Here is a 21340-nt window from a genome sequence, read left to right on the forward strand (position 1 = left end):
TGTCTTACCTCCGCTTCCTCCAGGAGGGATGAATTCAGCTTTCAATAACCTTTACCCATCCGAAGGGTCTCTGAAACATTTAGGGAAAACAAAATCATACAGTGATCGGAGAACTCCACCTCAACCACGGACACTGCGGAAGAGACGGCTTCCTCCTTTAAATAAAACCTATCTATCCTAGACCTGCGACTACCTTGATGATAGGTGAAACCCGTGTGGCCTGAGGGGCTCCGGATGTGGGCGTCCTCTAGGCGAGCTTCTCTAGCTATGCTAATCAGTGCCACACTATCGCAAGTCAGCGGACCATTGGAGCCTGTCCTATCTTGGGACCTTGTGACAATATTAAAGTCCCCTCCAAAGATCACTTGCCGACTCGTAAAAAGAAAGGGCTTAATCCTCATAAAGAGATCTTTATGGCCCCGCTTATATTGCGGGGCGTAGATGTTAATGAGCCAGAGCTCTTGTCCCTTCATGAAGACATCTAAGATCAGGCACCTCCCCATTTCTAATTCAATAACCCGTCGGCATTCAACAGGAGCGGTAAAAAGGACCACCACCCCACTATACGGCTCAGCCGCAAGAGACCAGTGGGAGGGGCCGCGCCTCCACTCTCTTCTGGCTTTTACCAGAGAGGCTAGATCTGACAACCTGGTCCCTTGTAAAAAGAAAATATCGGCTTCAACACGGCTGAGAAAATCAAAGGCTGCAAATCTAGCCGTATCTGACTTTATGCTGGCACAATGAATAGATGCCAGCGTCAATGGGGTGAGTGCCGCCATACAGGGTGATTAAATTAGACGGCCACACCCTTTACTTTTGCTTCCCTTTCTTTTTCGCCCCCTCATTAGACCTTTTTTTGGATTCAGATTGATCCATTTGATCCCCGTCTCCATCCGGCCCCGGTCTAGCCCTGTCCTCCGAGGAAGGTGTCCCGACAGGACAGGGCCCAGTTCCCCCCAGAGGCTCTTTCTTCCTAGGCACCCCGCCCTCACCTTCCCCCTCCAAGGAGGGGGAGGAGATGGTATCGAGGACTAGGTACCGGTTTGACAGGTCAATCAGGGGGGGGGGGGGCAGTCAGGCTTCCGTTTTGGACCTGGCCCGTAGTACAAGGAACAGATGACTCTGACCTCTACTTTCTCCCTTTCCTTTTGCCCTTATCTCTCTTTTTAGGCCTCTCCCCACTATCCTCATCCACACTTTCATAGTGGGAGGAATCAGAAGGGTCGGCCATATTGCCATCCTCTTTGCGCAGTCTCCTGATCTCCTCATCTAGCACGTTCTCCTCCAGGGCTTCAGCAGTTACAGGGCCAGCTTTAGGAGCAGGGGCTGAAGCTACCCCTGCCACCTGGGCACTCTCCAGCTCCCTACTCCTTCTACGATTTTCCTTCCGCCTTAGTTTGGCGGGGCCCTTTTTCCTCCTCACTAGCCCTGTTGCGCCCCCATCCCTGCCCGTACCCTCCCCAGCCGAGGCAACTTCACAGCTCTCCTCAGCCGGAGCGGCCGCTGCACGGGCGAAGGCGCTGGGACAACGGCTAAATGGGTGCCCGAGGACACCACACAGGTGGCACCAGATCTGCCTACAGGATGCGGCCAGATGTCCCACCCCACCACACAAAGCACAGACCTGTACAGTACAGGCTGCGCTTAAGTGGGTGGGGCTGCCACACCTGTGACAGACCTTAGGCTGCCCCTGGTAAAAGACCTGAATCCTATCACGTCCAAGGAAGGCGGCTGACGTGATAGGATTGGTGATGGGCAACCGTACTGCCTGAACGCTTGAGTTTGATGGAAAACGTCCTGGCCCCAGACCAGATCCCGTGCTCATCAAAGTTTTTCTTGGGCATGTCCGTCACATCCCCATACCGACCGAGCCAGCGAAATCCCGCCAGCCGGGCTCGTTCTTCGCCACTTCGTAGTTTGACCAGAAGAGTTCAAGACCCTCTGGACGAACGAAACTGACGTCAAACTCAGACGAACCGTAGGGGTGGATCAGGGCAAAAATGTCACTCGCCCTGAATTCCATCTGAAGGAGGAGCTCAACCACTTTAGTGCGAGGTGGACACGCATCTTCGCCCCTCCAAATCAGATTGACCACATTCCCTCTACCTGGATCGACCTGTCACCCCTGCGTAAAGCCTCCAGGAGGCGCTGTTGCAAATGGCCCCCAGGGCCGGCCGGAGACGGGGACCCCCCTGAACACCGGCAGTGACATTGGCATAGTTCCTAGGAGCAGTCACTACCGGGGGGGCAGCCAGACCAGACCCAGACCCAGAACTACTAATACCACCATTCACACCGCCACTCTCATTCCCACCAGACTTACCATTTATACCTCTACCACTCCCACCAACATTCACTCCACTGACACTCCCACATACACTCCTCTCATCCACAACACTACTACACTCAGCATTCACCCACCCTGCACTCTTGACCAGACTAAAAGATTCTGGGCTGGCTGGGAGTTGTAGTATTGCTGGCTTCAGAATGGTCTTTTTCTCTGGCTTAGGTGCTGCTGCTGCTGCTGGGGTTGACACCAATGGCTCCTCCTCCATGGCTGATGTTATTATCAGAGTCTGAGGCTGCCCCACCGGGCGCACCCCAGCTCCTCCCACAATGCCAGCACCTTCCTTGCCCGACCGCACGGGCTCTGCGGATGATTCTGGCACCCAGACACTCGTCCCCCTCACAGAGGAGTGACCCGCAGTGCCCGCAGAACACACTATACTCGGAGGACCACCCCCCGAGCACATGGACCTACCACTCTCTGCCACCAGCACCCGGACACTCCCCCCCCCTCACAGGGGAGTGCCCTGCAGTGCCTGTAGTGCCCACAGCACTCGAGCACACGGCGGCATAGCTCGCCTCTGGCACTTGGACACGCCCCCCACCACCCTGGGGCGGTCCTGCAGTGCCAGAGCTGCCCACCATGAGCCCATCCTGCCCCTCCCTACCGGCAGGATGGGTGGGCTTCACTTCTATTGCGTCCACAGCCTTTACTGATGCCATGCTGTACCCCCCATGCTGGCTCCGTTCCACCACAGAAACGGGGTATGGCAGTCTGGGGGGCCCAGCAGCCTGAACCAGCTTTGCAGCTGGCCCAGACTGCTGGAAAGGAACAAAGACATACTGCACAGTTTCCTGCATCTTATGTTTCTTAGCTTTATGCTTAACTGCCACATCCTCACATGGGTCTTCTCCAAAAGTGAAATTCTGGAGGTGGGCTGGGGACTCCTGTAACACTATAGCCCTCAGCAATCCCCCAGCCTCACTCTACGCATCATCCTCATCGCTATCAGTAAGTGGAAGTGCCACCTGTGCCGGCTCAATGTAGCTGTCTTAGGTGGTATGGGCTACAGGCAAAGCATCTTTCTCCACAACTGCACTTTCCACCACCTTCTCCTCTTCCTCACCACCATCCTCACTTTCTTCACCGCCACTACTCTCCCCATCATCCACCTCCACCTTACCTGGGGATTTCGTGGCGGCAAACCGACCCTCGTTGATCAGCTTCTCCCGGAAGAGGCCGCTCCCTTCAATGATCTCCGCCCTCCGCATCTCTAATTTCACAATTTTGCTTTTTAGCGCTGAGATCCTTTTCTTTCATTCTGGACGGTTCTTTTTGGACCCCGTATTTGCCAGATTCTGAGACAACCGTAGATCCTCTCTGGCCATCTTCAGCTCCTTGCCGCACTGGTCATACTCCGCAAACCTTGCGGCCATGCGAGAGCAGTAGGTCTCGCTGGACTCTTTGGGCCCTCTCTCAGCCCACAACTCCACACTTTTCCTCCTCGCCTTCTTTCCACCAGATCTCTGGCTGGCACCCGTTGCCGGAGGAGCAGAGCCTGCATTGCTGCAGACTCTGCTAGATCTTCTTCCTCCGGCCGGAACATTGGCTGTTGCAGTTTTCTCTCCACTCCCCGCCAGCCTGGAAGAACGAGGAGTGGAGGCCCGAGACTCCATGCAGGGAGGCTCTCCTGAGGAGCCTGCCACGCTCCTGGGAAAGGCTGATGTAACACCTGCTGCTTTGCCTCTGGAAGTCTGGAGGAGCTCAGAAAGGGACGCACCCGCTCGCTGCACACACTGAACTTCTCTGGACTACAGGAAGTGCTCTCTGCTGACACCTCTGTCCATGTCAGGAACTGTCCGGAGTAGGAGAAGTTTACTATGGAGATGTGCTCCTACTCACAGAGAGTACTGTAGTCAGACCGAAAAGAACTATACAAATTCCTCTGTAGCATACGGCAGCTGATAAGTACTGTAAGGATTAAGATTTTTAAGAAGTAATTTACAAATCTGTTTAACTTTCTGGCACCAGTTGATTTAAAAAATAATAATAATAATAATGTTTTCCCACGGAGTACCCCTTTTACGTAACACCTGTAAATTCTGCACTACGAATATCACCAGCCACTGAAGAGAGAGGTCATCCAACAACTGAAGTCCCAAAAAAATCTGCCACTAAATCCCTCAAGCAACCGTTCAGCCCCATTCCAGAACTATCTGACCTGACCACAGGGACCAGTGTGGAGGAGAACAGGGTCCAGGCTGTAAAATAGAAGAACACCGGAGCAGCCAGATACACTGACTCTAAGGCTGAGCCTCATACTTCTACCGAAGCTGCAGAGTTATAGGGGAACTGTAAAAATGAAAGTACTACAGTGTGGTACCCCCAGTGTGGTCCGTCTGTGCCCCCCTAAGGGTCAGGGTTGGAGGAGGCACAGGTTGAACAGACACACTACAATGGGAGTTGTAGTACTGTAGTTGTTAAAGAAAAAAAAGATGTTTTCATCAGGTTGCCCATAGCAACCAATCAGATTGCTTCTTTCATTCCTTATAAGACCTCTGAAAAATAAAAGAAGTGATCTGATTGGTTGCTAAGAGCACCTGGACAACATTTCCTCTCCACAGGTACATTTCCCCGATTGTCTTCATATTTAGGATGAGAATCTACTGACAAAGTGAGTAGCCAACCATTTCTGGGCATAAAACTCTGTAAGAGACAGCAGTCTGGGGGCATCTGTGGTGGACATGAAGGAAGGGGGGGGGGGGGGTCCAGGGAAATTGAGATTTGACGTCTGCAGCGCGCGCTTCTCACTGAGCGATGGGTCTAATCCCAGGTATTGCAGGGGGACCCCCCACGATTAGCTACTTATCCCATAACCCATGGATAGGGAATAAGTTCATTTTAATTTTTCATTCTCCTTTAATTGGCCAGATTACACCCAAAATCGGTCCCAGCCAAACATTGCTTCATTTCCTGTCATTTCTCCCAGCTGTTCTTTTTCTACCTGCTTGTAAGGCATGCCTACACTCTCTAATTCCTTAAAGTGGTACTCCGCCCCTAGATATCTTATCCCCTACCTTAAGGATAGGACAAAAGATGACTGATCACTGGGACCCCCGCGATCTTCATGCAGCACCCGGCGTTCCAAATAATATATTTAGAACTCTGGGTTCTCGTGGTGCGAGTCATGACCTCACGCCATGCCCTTTCCATTTATGTCTATGGGAGGTGGTGTGATGTCACAAGAAGGTGTGGCATGATGTCACGAATCCTGTCACAGGAACCAGTGATCTAAACATACTATTTAGAATTTTGGTTGCTGCATGGAGATTGCTGGGGTCCCAGCAGCAGGATCCCCTTGATCAGACATCTTATCCCCTATCCTTTACATAGGGGATAAGATATCTAGAGGCGGAGTACCCCTTTAAGGGACAGTTCATGTACCCAAAAGTTGATCCTTTGCAACCGTATGACCCCTAGCAAGTTCCCTGCATGAATCCCATTCATCAGAAAATGGCTTGTGCATGGAACTTGCTGGGTGTTCTACGTTTGCCTCATAAACTGCACCACCCAGCACCAGTTGCCTCTCTCTGCACCGCATTATGCAGATCGTGCAGGAGAGCAGCTTTGGTCATCCATGTTTTGCTAACTCTATTTTCACACACAGAAATAAATAAATGAGTCGAACAAGTCAAAGAACAGTTTAAAAAAAGGAAAATTTATTTATAATTTATTAAAATGTTTGTGTAGGGGATTTTTTGTAACCTCCCATCACTCACAAAGAGCGTACAGTAACTAATACTCAGGACAGGAAAAACCTCCAGAGGGGAGGAAACCTGTAGGGAATCCATGGCTACTGTAGTGCCCTTCCTCTGGGCATACTAAAGGAGGTTACCTCTATAATTTGGGCAAATGTTTCTGTGTATGTGCATGATTCCTAGGCCTGTGCCTTCATCCAACGTCTTGCTGTAGGTCCCGAAATGCTACTCCATGTCCTGGAAATAGTGCATCTAAGATAGGGGACAAAAAAAGATAGATTATTTACATGTTTATCATAGAAATGCACATGGAACTGCAATAAAGACCTTTTGGACAAAACAATGTAACACTTACCAGTCACAGTCATGTGCATGACTTTGCATTCCCGTGTCCCTACACAGTGTCCAGCACCGGCCCCTCACTGATGAACAGGAGCAGTGTTATTTCTGGGGCTATGCCTTCATCCAACGTCTTGCTGTAGGTCCGGAAATGCTACTCCATGTCCTGGAAATAGTGCATCTAAGATAAGAAAAAAAAGATAAATTATTTACATGTTTATCATAGAAATGCACATGGAACTGCAATAAAGACCTTTTGGACAAAACAATGTAACACTTACCAGTCACAGTCATGTGCATGACTTTGCATTCCCTCGTCCCTACACAGTGTCCAGCACCGGCCCCTCACTGATGAACAGGAGCAGTGTTATTTCTGGGGCTATGCCTTCATCCAACGTCTTGCTGTAGGTCCGGAAATGCTACTCCATGTCCTGGAAATAGTGCATCTAAGATAAGAAAAAATAAAATAAATTATTTACATGTTTATCATAGAAATACACATGGAACTGCAATAAAGATCTTTTGGATACAACAATGTAACACTTACCAGTCACAGTCATGTGTATGACTTTGCATTCCCTCGTCCCTACACAGTGTCCAGCACCGGCCCCTTTCTGATGAAGAATGAACAGGAGCAGTGTTATTTCTGCTCAGTGCTGCTCTTTGGTGGACAATGGTTATGACATCACATGTGTGACACGCTGTTACCTCCTGGGAGTTCTATTTCAGTAGTGCTGCTCTCTGATTGGCTGAAAATCAAAAAAGCTTTCTAATATATTCTGTATGACTGTTATCTAAGGTTTTTGACAATTTTTATTAAAATGGCGCCACTCCCTGTGGGTGCGTTATATTTGTTTCTCCTAACCAGACATTCTGTATATGTAATATCATTTGGTTGCCCCAACAGTCTGGGCCCCTAGGTTTCTTACATAGATCAATGCTACTCCGGTAGGCTCAATGAGCAGCGCTGGCCGCCGGGACGTCTGACGAGTGACGTCCCTGACGTTGCGGTCTGGAGTGAAGGATGTCACTAGTCAGACGTCCCAGCAGCCATTGATTTAAAGTGGTCGTGGCTCCTGCTGCCAGTTCAAGATCAGACACCATGGCCCTAGATTGACATACTGCAACACAGATCCCCTGTGGCTTCCCACCTGTTGCAAAACTACAACTCTCAGCCTTCGGCTGTAAGGGCATGCTGGGAGTTGTAGCTTTGCAATAGCTGGACAGACGTCTGTCGAAAGGGGGGAAAAAGCACCAGAAATAAAGCAATGTGGGCTTTGAAAAACACCATTTATATGTTGTTTTTAATCACAGCCTAAGCCTAGGAACAAACACAATTCTTGTTTGATGTTTTTTTTTGCAAAAAACTAACAAACATCAAAATCTTTCCCCTCATCTCTTTTCTCAGCTATCTTTGTGTTATTTTTGCTAAAAGCACTGGGGGGGGGGGGGGGGGGGGGTGTCTTAGAGATTTATCAAAACCAGGCAAGAGGGAAAGTGGACCAGTTGTCCATAGCAACCAATCAGGTAGTTTCTTTCATTTTTAAAAAGGCCTCTGAAAAGTGAAAGAAGCGATCTGATTGGTTGCTATGGGCAACTGGTCCACTTGACCTCTGCACAGGTTTTCATACATCTGTCCCAATGTGTATTATTATTATCATCATCATCATCATCATTATTATTATAGGAAGTGTTTTTTCTTTGGTGTTTTTTTCCCCCCTCTGGCTTTTCTCATTACAAGTCATGTGATTCTTTCATCATTTGACTGAAGAATTTCTATAAAAAAAAAGTGAGAAAATACCCCCCCCCCAAAAAAAACAAAAAACATGCTCTCGGCATCCCACAGATTTGATAGCCTAAAAACACCATAAAAGGATAAAGAAACCCCCATTAGTGTCTGGTGTTTCATATTACCCTATTGATTCCAACCTAACATGTGCCCGCAGCGAACATGGTGTTTTTTATGACAAACACGCCAAGTGTAATCCCAGCTGAAATGAATGTTTTCACAATAGGTGTTAACAGGCTGCAGGCTGTGCTAGATATATTTGCATAGTTGCGGCATACAGCATGTGCAGCATTTATGTGGCGGCTTTCCGCTGGCATATGTGGCTTTCTGCGCTGGTGAATGCAGCGGGCACTTACTGGTGTTTTTTTTCCTAGCTGCACAGTTTTGCACCACAACCACTCCGGCTGGGACCAGGCTGACCGATCTAATGACCAAGATGCCGCAGTGAACGGCTTTCTTTCTGTGAAAGTTCTGGCGAACTACAATGCTCAGAAGAGGAGGAGCGCCATTGAGCTTTTGGAAAGAGAATTAGTTTGGAATGCTCAGGGCCATGTGCGTTTACAAAGCCCCCCGTGGTACCAAAACAGTGGATCCCCCCACATGTGACCCCATTTTGGAAACTACACCCCTCACAGAATTTAATAAGGGGTGCAGTGAGTATTTACACCCCACAGATCTTTGGAACAGTGGGCTGTGCAAATGAAAAATTTAATTTTTAATTTTTACGGACCACTGTTCCAAAATTCTGTCAGACACATGTGGGGCGTAAATTCTCAATGTACCCCTTATTACATTACGTGAGGGGTGTAGTTTCCAAAATGGGGTCACATGTGTCGGGGGTCCATTGTTCTGGCACTATGGGGGCTTTGTAAACACATGTGGCCTTCAATTCCGGACAAATTTTCTCTACAAAATCCCAATGGCGCTCCTTCTCTTCTGAGCATTGTAGTTCGCCCGCAGAGCACTTTAAATTCACATATGGGGTATGTTCTTACTCAGAAGAAATGGGGTTACAAATTTGGGGGGGCTTTTTTCCTATTTTCCCTTGTGAAAATGAAAAATTTAGGGTAACACCAGAATTTTAGTGAAAAAATATATATTTTTTCATTTTCCCATCCAACGTTAATGAAAATTCGTCAAACACCTGTGGGGTGTTCAGGCTCATTATACCCCTTGTCACGTTCGGTGAGGGGTGTAGTTTCCAAAATGGGGTCACATGTGGGTATTTTTTTTTTTGCGTTTGTCAGAACCGCTGTACAATCAGCCACCCCTGTGCAAATCACCAATTTAGGCCTCAAATGTACATGGTGCGCTCTCATTCCTGAGCCTTGTTGTGAGCCCACAGAGCATTTTACGCTCACATCTGGGGTATTTCCGTACTCAGGAGAAATTGCCTTACAAATTTTGGGGGTCTTTTTTTCCTTTTACCGCTTGTGGAAATAAAAAGTATGGGGCAACACTAGCATGTTAGTGTAAAATTTTTTATTTTTTTACACTAACAGGCTGGTGTAGCCCCCAACTTTTCCTTTTCACAAGCGGTAAAAGGAAAAAAAGACCCCCAAAATTTGTAGTGCAATTTCTCCCGAGTACGGAGATACCCCATATGTGGCCCTAAACTGTTTCCTTGAAATACGACAGAGCTCCGAAGTGAGAGAGCGCCATGCGCATTTGAGGACTAAATTAGGGATTGCACAGGGGTGGACATAGGGGTATTCTACGCCAGTGATTCCCAAACAGGGTGCCTCCAGCTGTTGCTAAACTCCCAGCATGCCTGGACAGTTAGTGGCTGTCCAGAAATGCTGGGAGCTGTTGTTTTGCAACAGCTGGAGGCTCCATTTTGGAAACCCTGCCGTACAAGACGTTTTTAATTTTTTAATGGGGGGGGGGACAGTGTAAGGGGGTGTATATTTAGTGTTTTACCCTTTATTATGTGTTAGTTTTTTTAGGGTACATTCACACTGGTGTGTTATGGTTAATTTCCCGCTAGGAGTTTGCGCTGTGGCGAAAAATTTGCCGCAACCCAAACTTGAATCAGGAAATTTACTGTAAACCTGTCCGTGTGAATGTACTGTGTACATTCACATGGGGGAGGCAAACCTCCAGCTGTTTCAAAACTACAACTCCCAGCATGTACTGACAGACCGTGCATGCTGGGAGTTGTACTTTTGCAACAGCTGGAGGCACACTGGTTGGAAAACCTTCAGTTAGGTTCTGTTACCTAACTCAGTATTTTCCAACCAGTGTGCCTCCAGCTTTTGCAAAACTACAACTCCCAGCATGTACTAATCACCGAAGGGCATGCTGGGAGATGTAGTTATGCAACAGCTGGAGGTACCCAACTACAATTCCCAGCATGCCAAGACAGCTGTTTGCTTTCTGGGCATGCTGGGAATTGCAGTTTTGCAACGTCTGGAGAGCTACAGTTTTTAGACCACTGCACAGTGATCTCCAAACTGTAGACCTCCAGATGTTGCAAAACTACAACTCCCAGCATGCCCAGACAACAAACAGCTATGTGGGCATGCTAGGAGTTGTAGTTTTGAAAGATCTGGAGGGATATAGTTTAGAGACCACTGTATAGTGGTCTCAAACTGCAGCCCTCCAGCTGTTGCAAAACTACATATTCCAGCATGCCCAAACAGCTGTCTGGGCATGCTGGGAGTTGTAGTTTTGCAACATCTGGCGGGCTACAGTTAGAGACCACAGTCTCAGACTGTAGCCCTCCAGATCAACTTACCGGCTTCCGTAGGATCCCCTTCGGTTCCCCATTCTGCCCCGCCTATTGTGGGTGGGCAGGATGGGGAAAATGAAAGTTAACCCCCCCGCCCCCGGTCTGCTATTGGTCGTCGCCTCTGACGATCAATAGCAGACCAATAGCAGGGATAGGAGGGGTGGCACCCTGCCACCTCACTCCTATACCTACAGAGGGATCGTGGGTGTCTTAGACAACCACGTACCCCCTTCTATTCCGGGTCACTGGGTCACAATAGATCCGTATGACCCGGAATCAGCGCAAATCGCAAGTGTGAATTCACTTGCGATTTGCGCCGACCGCCGATGGGGGGGTCTGATGACCCCCCTGGGCATTTGCGCGGGGTGCCTGCTGATTGATATCAGCAGTCACCCCGGCCCGGTCCCCGCCCGGCGCGCGGCGGGGACTGAAATTCCCACGGGCGTATGGATACACCCTGGGTCCTTAAGTACCAGGACGTCAAAGCGTATCCATACGCCCTAGGTCCTTAAGTGGTTAAACACTAACCTTGAGGTTGGGGAAATTTCCCAGATTTGTAAATTATTTCTATTTAAAAATCTTAATCCTTCCAATACTTATCAGCTGCTGTATTCTACAGAGGAAGTTATTTTCTTTTTGGATTTTTTTCCAGTCTGACCACAGTGCTCTCTGCTGACACCTCTGTCCATGTCAGGAACTGTCCAGAGTAGGAGAAGTTTACTATGGAGATTTGCTCCTAGTCCCAGAGAGCACTGTAGTCAGACCGAAAAGAACTATACAACTTCCTCTGTAGCATACGGCAGCTGATAAGTACTGTAAGGATTAAGATTTTTAAGAAGTAATTTACAAATCTGTTTAACTTTCTGGCACCAGTTGATTTAAAAAAAAATATATATATATATATAAGTTTTCCCCCGGAGTACCCTTTTTACGTAACACCTGTAAATTCTGCACTACGAATATCACCAGCCACTGAAGAGAGAGGTCATCCAACAACTGAAGTCCCAAAAAAATCAGCCACTAAATCCCTCAAGCAACCGTTCAGCCCCAGTCCAGAACCATCTGACCCGACCACAGGGACCAGTGTGGAGGAGAACAGGGTCCAGGCTGTAAAATAGAAGAACACCGGAGCAGCCAGATACACTGACTCTAAGGCTGAGCCTCATACTTCTACCGAAGCTGCAGAGTTATAGGGGAACTGTAAAAATTAAAGTACTACAGTCATAGGCGTGCGCAGCCTATTGCATTAGGGTGTGCACCCTAAAGCACAAACTCACTCCGCGCACGCGTGTGTGTTTATGTGTATATATATATATATATATATATATATATATATCACAGAAAAGAAAACGTCCAGCACTCGAGAAATTGCAGGTAAAACTTGTCGATGGCTTTATTCACACGCTTAGGCAGGACACAAACTGACGCGTTTCGCACCCTCGGGTGCTTAATCGTAGATAGACATACATTCAATAATGCAGGTTAAAATACACATGAGTTTGGTCACATGACCACATGGATCTTAATTAAAAACAGTTGGTTACAAAACATGGCATTGGGAATCATGATCACATTTAATCGTTCAAAGAGAGTTCACACCAGGATGCAATCAATGCGGCTTTAAATTTCACATTTTAAGTAAAAATTTCAAACTTAAATGGTCCAAAGACTAATCTACCAATACTACCGATATTCATATTTATGTAGGGGTGTATATTTAACCGTAATAAGCAATTTAAACTTTATCTACACATCAAAAAATCCGAGATATTTCTATATATAAATCGATAACCGCATGGTGTATATCACACCATGTGAACAATCCCCTATATAATTTGCGACAATTCAAAATTTATCGTATGTACCGATATACATATTGGTTTAGAGGTACATGTTTACCGAAATAAGCACTTTGAACTATATGTAAACATCAAAATCCGAGATATTTATATATATAAATCGATAACCGCATGATATGCATCACGTCGTGTGAACATCCCCCTATAATTTACAACAATTCAAAATTTATTATATATGCACAGGAAACGAAGAATAAATATTAAATCGGGGACTAGGCTTACATAATTAAGGATAAATTGTGTACATCCACTATATTTACTTATTCCATTTATGCACACGTTAACATTAGATCCAATCTTTTATTTAATCCTTGCGGGAATCTTGTTCCCAAGAGGAACATCCAATGTGCCTCTCTATTGTATAGTTTCTTTCTAAGATCGCCTCCCCTAGGTCCTAAGGTGACTTTTTCTACTCCCAATACTCGTAAATGGGTAGTGTCTCCTGAATGGGACTCTCTAAAGTGACGTGATAGCATGGACATGTTTGTCAAACTACTTTTAGCATCCGTAATATGTTTCCTAAACCTCACTTTTAATGAATTCCCCGAGCATCCTACATATTGCAAGTTACACGCAATGCATGTGGCTACATATATGATGGATTTAGTATTACAATTGATATATTGATGTATATTATATGTTCTATTCGTTGTGCAAGACGTTACAGTATTTGTATTCACCATATATGTACAAGTGATACATCTGGTATGACCACATTTGCGGTTACCTATATTCCTCAACCAGTCCCGATCCTTTATACTTTCCTTTTGACTAATAAATAGACTGGGTGAGACCCTGGTTCCAATAGTGGGGCCTCTCCTGGACACAATAGAGATACCTTCTGATAATAAATCTCTTAATATTGGGTCTGTTTCTAATACCGGGATATATCTATTTATTATTTTCTTAATTTGTCCAAATTGAGTACTGTATGAGGTCACGAAAAATGGTGGTCGATCTTTACTCGAATTTACATTTTCATTTGTATTTTTGGCCGATATATCTCCAACCTTGTGTGGGTTCCTTCTGTTCTGATGCCTACTAGAATAGGATACTAGTTCCTCGCGTCCCCGTCCTTCTATTCTTATTTCTGCTTTTTTTAATATTTTTTCACTATAACCCCTCTGTTCCAATCTGGTATGTAATTCCTCTGCTGCAATTTTAAATTGTATCTCACTAGAGCAATTACGTTTTATTCTACATAATTCGCCATAGGGAATATTATCCAGGACATGTCGTGGATGGCAGGAAGAGGCTAGCAGAATGGAGTTAGAGGCTGTATCTTTTCTATAGGGGCGAATTTCTATGCCATCACTCCCACTAATCAACGAAATGTCCAAGAAATTAATTGTATTTTTATCGAAATGTGAGGTGAACCCCAAATTTAAGTTGTTATTTCCAATATACTTGACAAATTCCGAAAATAGTGTCTCCGTACCCCTCCAAATTATCAATAAATCGTCTATGTAGCGACTGATCCAGTGTATATTATCATAATATGGGTTTTTGTCACTGAAAATAAAAAGTTGCTCCCAGTGAAACATGTAGATATTTGCAAAGGACGGGGAATATTTGGCACCCATTGATGCTCCCCTGGTCTGCAGGTAGAAACCACCATCGAACACGAAGTAATTGTGTTTGAGCAAAAACTCGTGTTCGATGGTGGTTTCTACCTGCAGACCAGGGGAGCATCAATGGGTGCCAAATATTCCCCGTCCTTTGCAAATATCTACATGTTTCACTGGGAGCAACTTTTTATTTTCAGTGACAAAAACCCATATTATGATAATATACACTGGATCAGTCGCTACATAGACGATTTATTGATAATTTGGAGGGGTACGGAGACACTATTTTCGGAATTTGTCAAGTATATTGGAAATAACAACTTAAATTTGGGGTTCACCTCACATTTCGATAAAAATACAATTAATTTCTTGGACATTTCGTTGATTAGTGGGAGTGATGGCATAGAAATTCGCCCCTATAGAAAAGATACAGCCTCTAACTCCATTCTGCTAGCCTCTTCCTGCCATCCACGACATGTCCTGGATAATATTCCCTATGGCGAATTATGTAGAATAAAACGTAATTGCTCTAGTGAGATACAATTTAAAATTGCAGCAGAGGAATTACATACCAGATTGGAACAGAGGGGTTATAGTGAAAAAATATTAAAAAAAGCAGAAATAAGAATAGAAGGACGGGGACGCGAGGAACTAGTATCCTATTCTAGTAGGCATCAGAACAGAAGGAACCCACACAAGGTTGGAGATATATCGGCCAAAAATACAAATGAAAATGTAAATTCGAGTAAAGATCGACCACCATTTTTCGTGACCTCATACAGTACTCAATTTGGACAAATTAAGAAAATAATAAATAGATATATCCCGGTATTAGAAACAGACCCAATATTAAGAGATTTATTATCAGAAGGTATCTCTATTGTGTCCAGGAGAGGCCCCACTATTGGAACCAGGGTCTCACCCAGTCTATTTATTAGTCAAAAGGAAAGTATAAAGGATCGGGACTGGTTGAGGAATATAGGTAACCGCAAATGTGGTCATACCAGATGTATCACTTGTACATATATGGTGAATACAAATACTGTAACGTCTTGCACAACGAATAGAACATATAATATACATCAATATATCAATTGTAATACTAAATCCATCATATATGTAGCCACATGCATTGCGTGTAACTTGCAATATGTAGGATGCTCGGGGAATTCATTAAAAATGAGGTTTAGGAAACATATTACGGATGCTAAAAGTAGTTTGACAAACATGTCCATGCTATCACGTCACTTTAGAGAGTCCCATTCAGGAGACACTACCCATTTACGAGTATTGGGAGTAGAAAAAGTCACCTTAGGACATAGGGGAGGCGATCTTAGAAAGAAACTATACAATAGAGAGGCACATTGGATGTTCCTCTTGGGAACAAGATTCCCGCAAGGATTAAATAAAAGATTGGATCTAATGTTAACGTGTGCATAAATGGAATAAGTAAATATAGTGGATGTACACAATTTATCCTTAATTATGTAAGCCTAGTCCCCGATTTAATATTTATTCTTCGTTTCCTGTGCATATATAATAAATTTTGAATTGTTGTAAATTATAGGGGGATGTTCACACGACGTGATGCATATCATGCGGTTATCGATTTATATATATAAATATCTCGGATTTTGATGTTTACATATAGTTCAAAGTGCTTATTTCGGTAAACATGTACCTCTAAACCAATATGTATATCGGTACATACGATAAATTTTGAATTGTCGCAAATTATATAGGGGATTGTTCACATGGTGTGATATACACCATGCGGTTATCGATTTATATATAGAAATATCTCGGATTTTTTGATGTGTAGATAAAGTTTAAATTGCTTATTACGGTTAAATATACACCCCTACATAAATATGAATATCGGTAGTATTGGTAGATTAGTCTTTGGACCATTTAAGTTTGAAATTTTTACTTAAAATGTGAAATTTAAAGCCGCATTGATTGCATCCTGGTGTGAACTCTCTTTGAACGATTAAATGTGATCATGATTCCCAATGCCATGTTTTGTAACCAACTGTTTTTAATTAAGATCCATGTGGTCATGTGACCAAACTCATGTGTATTTTAACCTGCATTATTGAATGTATGTCTATCTACGATTAAGCACCCGAGGGTGCGAAACGCGTCAGATTGTGTCCTGCCTAAGCGTGTGAATAAAGCCATCGACAAGTTTTACCTGCAATTTCTCGAGTGCTGGACGTTTTCTTTTCTGTGAGAGTTCTACTAAGCCGGGAGCGGTACCGGTGTCCGCAGCACGAGATAGTGCAGCAGGCGCGAGAGTGGTGAGCAGCCTAACCCTATCTGCATATATATATATATATATATACACACACAGACATACATATAAACACACTCCTGCTTGCATAGTGTAGGAGGATTGGATCCAGGGCCAGTTTTAGGCTTAGCATGGCCCTGGGCAAAATCAGAAGTGGGGTCCCAAAAGTTGTAATAGTGCACTAATCAGATTAGCACATTTTTGGTCACTTCAAATACCATAACAAATATCTAAAAAGCAAAAAAAAAAAATGGTACCGATAAAAACTACAAATCACAGCGCTAAAAATGACCCTCATACATCCCCATATACAGAAAAATAAAAGTGCTATAGGGATCAGAATAGTACAATTTTATATTTTTGTATTCACATTAGGTTGGCAGCATAGTTCCCCCACATTAGGTTGGCAGTATTAATCTCCCACATTAGGATGGAAATATATTTCCCCCACATTAGGTTGGCAGTAAAGTTCCCCCACATTAGGTGCAGTACAGTTCCACCACATTAGGTTGGCAGTATAGTTCCCCCACATTAGGTGCAGTATAGTTCCCCCACATTAGGTTAGTAGTACAGTTCCCCCACATTAGGTTAGTAGTACAGTTCCCCCACATTAGGTGCAGTACAGTTCCCCCACATTAGGTGCAGTATAGTTCCCCCATATTAGGTGCAGTATAGTTCCCCCACATTAGGTGCAGTACAGTCCCCCCACATTAAGTTAGTAGTACAGTTCCCCCACATTAGTTTGGCAGTATAGTTCCCCCACATTAGGTGCAGTATAGCTCCCCCACATTAGGTTAGTATTATAGTTCCCCCACATTAGGTTGGCAGTATAGTTCCCCCACATTAGGTTAGTAGTACAGTTCCTCCACATTAGGTGCAGTATAGTCCCCCACATTAGGTTGGCAGTATAGTCCCCCCACATTAGGTTAGTAGTACAGTTCCCCCACATTAGGTGCAGTATAGTTCCCCCACATTAGGTTAGTAGTATAGTTCCCCCACATTGGGTTGGCAGTATAGTTCCCCCACATTAGGTTAGTAGTACAGTTCCTCCACATTAGGTGCAGTATAGTCCCCCACATTAGGTGCAGTATAGTTCCCCCACATTAGGTGCAGTATAGTTCCCCCACATTAGGTTAGTAGTACAGTTCCTCCACATTAGGTACAGTATAGTTCCCCACATTAGGTGGAGTATAGTTCCCTCACATTAGGTGCAATATAGTTCCCCCACATTAGGTGCAGTACAGTTCCCCCACATTAGGTGCAGTATAGTTACAATTGTAGGGAGGAGGACAAGTCAAGAATTTACCATGAGGATTACGGGACTAATTCTACCCCTGATCTTATATTTGCCAAGGGGTTCAATGGGCGGAGCCAAAGGGTTGTCAAAATTAGGTTTTGCCATGTATGATTGTGACTGTCTATTATATGTAGCCTACATATAATAGACAATCACACATGATGGGGATGTAGTCCTTAGCTGTGAGCCTACATATAATAGACAATCACACATGATGGGGATGTAATCTCCTTACTATTGGGGTGACACATTGTAACAATCCTCCTTCTCATGTAATCACCTTACTACTGGGTTGACACACTGTAACAAACCTTCTCCTTATGTAATCTCCTTACTACTGGGGTGACACACTGTAACAAACCTCCTCTTCATGTACTCTACTTACTACTGGGGTGACACACTGTAACAAACCTCCTCCTCATGTAATCTCCTTACTACTGGGGTGACACACTGTAACAAACCTCCTCCTCATGTAATCACCTTAATACTGGGGTGACACACTGTAACAAACCTCCTCCTCATGTAATCTCCTTACTACTGGGGTGACACACTGTGACAAACCTCCTACTCATGTAATCTCCTTACTACTGGGGTGACACACTGTAACAAACCTCCTACTCATGTAATCTCCTTACTACTGGGATGACACACTGTAACAAACCTCCTCCTCATATAATCTCCTTACTACTGGGGTGACACACTGTAACAAACCTCCTCCTCATTTAATCTCCTTACTACTGGGGTGACACACTGTAACAAACCTCCTCCCCATGTAATCTACTTACTACTGGGGTGACACACTGTAACAAACCTCCTCCTCATGTAATCTCTTTACTACTGGGGTGGCACACTGTAACAAACCTCCTACTCATGTAATCTCCATACTACTGGAGTGACACACTGTAACAAACCTCCTACTCATGTAATCTCCTTACTACTGGGGTGACACACTGTAACAAACCTCCTCTTCATGTAATCTTCTTACTACTGGGGTGACACACTGTAACAAACCTCCTCATGTAATCTCCTTACTACTGGGGTGACACACTGTAACAAACCTCCTCTTCATGTAATCTCCATACTACTGGGGTGACACACTGTAACAAACCTCCTCCTCATGTAATCTCCTTACTACTGGGGTGACACACTGTAACAGACCTCCTCTTCATGTAATCTCCTTACTACTGGGGTGACACACTGTAACAAACCTCCTCATGTAATCTCCTTACTACTGGGGTGAAACACTGTAACAAACCTCCTCCTCATGTAATCACCTTAATACAGGGATAACACACTGTAACAAACCTCCTCCTCATGTAATCTCCTTACTACTGGGGTGACACACTGTAACAAACCTCCTCCTCATGTAATCTCCTTACTACTGGAGTGACACACTGTAACAAACCTCCTACTCATGTAATCTCCTTACTACTGGGGTGACACACTGTAACAAACCTCCTCTTCATGCAATCTTCTTACTACTGGGGTGACACACTGTAACAAACCTCCTCCTCATGTAATCTCCTTACTACTGGGGTGACACACTAACAAACCTCCTCATGTAATCTCCTTACTACTGGGGTGACACACTGTAACAAACCTCCTACTCATGTAATCTCCTTACTACTGGGGTGACACACTGTAACAAACCTCCTCTTCATGTAATCTTCTTACTACTGGGGTGACACACTGTAACAAACCTCCTCATGTAATCTCCTTACTACTGGGGTGACACACTGTAACAAACCTCCTCTTCATGTAATCTCCATACTACTGGGGTGACACACTGTAACAAACCTCCTCCTCATGTAATCTCCTTATTACTGGGGTGACACACTGTAACAAACCTCCTATTCATGTAATCTCCTTACTACTGGGGTGACACACTGTAACAAACCTCCTCATGTAATCTCCTTACTACTGGGGTGAAACACTGTAACAAACCTCCTCCTCCTCATGTAATCACCTTAATACAGGGATGACACACTGTAACAAACCTCCTCCTCATGGAATCTCCTTACTACTGGGGTGACACTGTAACAAACCTCCTCCTCATGTAATCTCCTTACTACTGGAGTGACACACTGTAACAAACCTCCTACTCATGTAATCTCCTTACTACTGGGGTGACACACTGTAACAAACCTCCTCTTCATGTAATCTTCTTACTACTGGGGTGACACACTGTAACAAACCTCCTCCTCATGTAATCTCCTTACTACTGGGGTGACACACTAACAAACCTCCTCATTTAATCTCCTTACTACTGGGGTGACACACTGTAACAAACCTCCTCCTCATGTAATCTCCTTACTACTGGGGTGACACACTGTAACAAACCTCCTCATGTAATCTCCTTACTACTGGGGTGACACACTGTTTAGCAGACAGTGGAACAGTATTAGATAGAGACAGTATCACACATTATAGGATTAGATACAGGGGCTCAGCAACCAGTATCAGACATAGGGGGATTAGATACACAACTCAGCAGACAATATCAAACATAAAGTGAAATACACAGCTCAAATCATACATGGGGATTAGATACAGGGGCTCAGCAAACAGTATCACACATGGGGGGATTAGATACAGGGTCTCAGCAAACAGTATCACACATGGGAGGATTAGATACACTGCTCATCAGACAGATCACACCTGGGAGGATTAGATACACAGCTCATCAGACAGATCACACATGGGGGAATTAGATATAGGGGCTCAACAAACAGTATCACACATGGGAGGATTAGATACACAGCTCATCAGACAGATCCCACAAGGGGGATTAGATACATAGCTCAAACAGTATCACTTATGGGGGGTTTAGATACACAGTTTAGCAGACAGATCACACATGGGGGATTAGATACACAGCTCAGCAAACAGTATCACACATGGGAGGTTTAGATACACAGCTCATTAGACAGATCACACACTGGGGGATTAGATACATATTTTATCAGACAGATCACACATGGGGGATTAGTTACACATTTTAGCAGACATATCACACATGGGGGGATTAGAAACACTGCTCATTAGACAGATAGCACATGGGGGATTCGATACACAGCTCAGCAAACAGTATCACACATGGGGAGTTTAGATACACAGCTCATTAGACAGATCACACACTGGGGGATTAGATACACATTTTAGCAGACAGATCACACATGGGGGGATTAGATACACTGCTCATTAGACAGATCACACATGGGGGATTCGATACACAGCTCTGCAAACAGTATCACACATGGGGAGTTTAGATACACAGCTCATTAGACAGATCACACACTGGGGGATTAGATACACATTTTAGCAGATAGATCACACACTGGGGGATTAGATACACATTTTTGCAGATAGATCACACACTGGGGGATTAGATACATATTTTAGCAGACAGATCACACATG

General features: G+C 44.8%; 1 long non-coding RNA gene across 1 annotated transcript in view; it reads right to left on the minus strand.

Annotated features, from left to right (window-relative positions):
• LOC130282447 (uncharacterized) overlaps positions 1 to 7134 on the minus strand; it is a 46773-nt gene extending 39639 nt beyond the window's left edge. The window contains exons 1-2 of the long non-coding RNA XR_008846388.1: positions 6932 to 7134; positions 6666 to 6830 (exon numbers count right to left, since the gene is read on the minus strand). This is a non-coding gene — a long non-coding RNA (uncharacterized LOC130282447). The remainder of the gene's footprint in view (positions 1 to 6665; positions 6831 to 6931) is intronic.
• Positions 7135 to 21340: the final 14206 nt, after the last annotated feature.

The sequence above is a fragment of the Hyla sarda genome, chromosome 7 (assembly GCF_029499605.1).
Source record: "Hyla sarda isolate aHylSar1 chromosome 7, aHylSar1.hap1, whole genome shotgun sequence".
NCBI lineage: Eukaryota > Metazoa > Chordata > Amphibia > Anura > Hylidae > Hyla > Hyla sarda.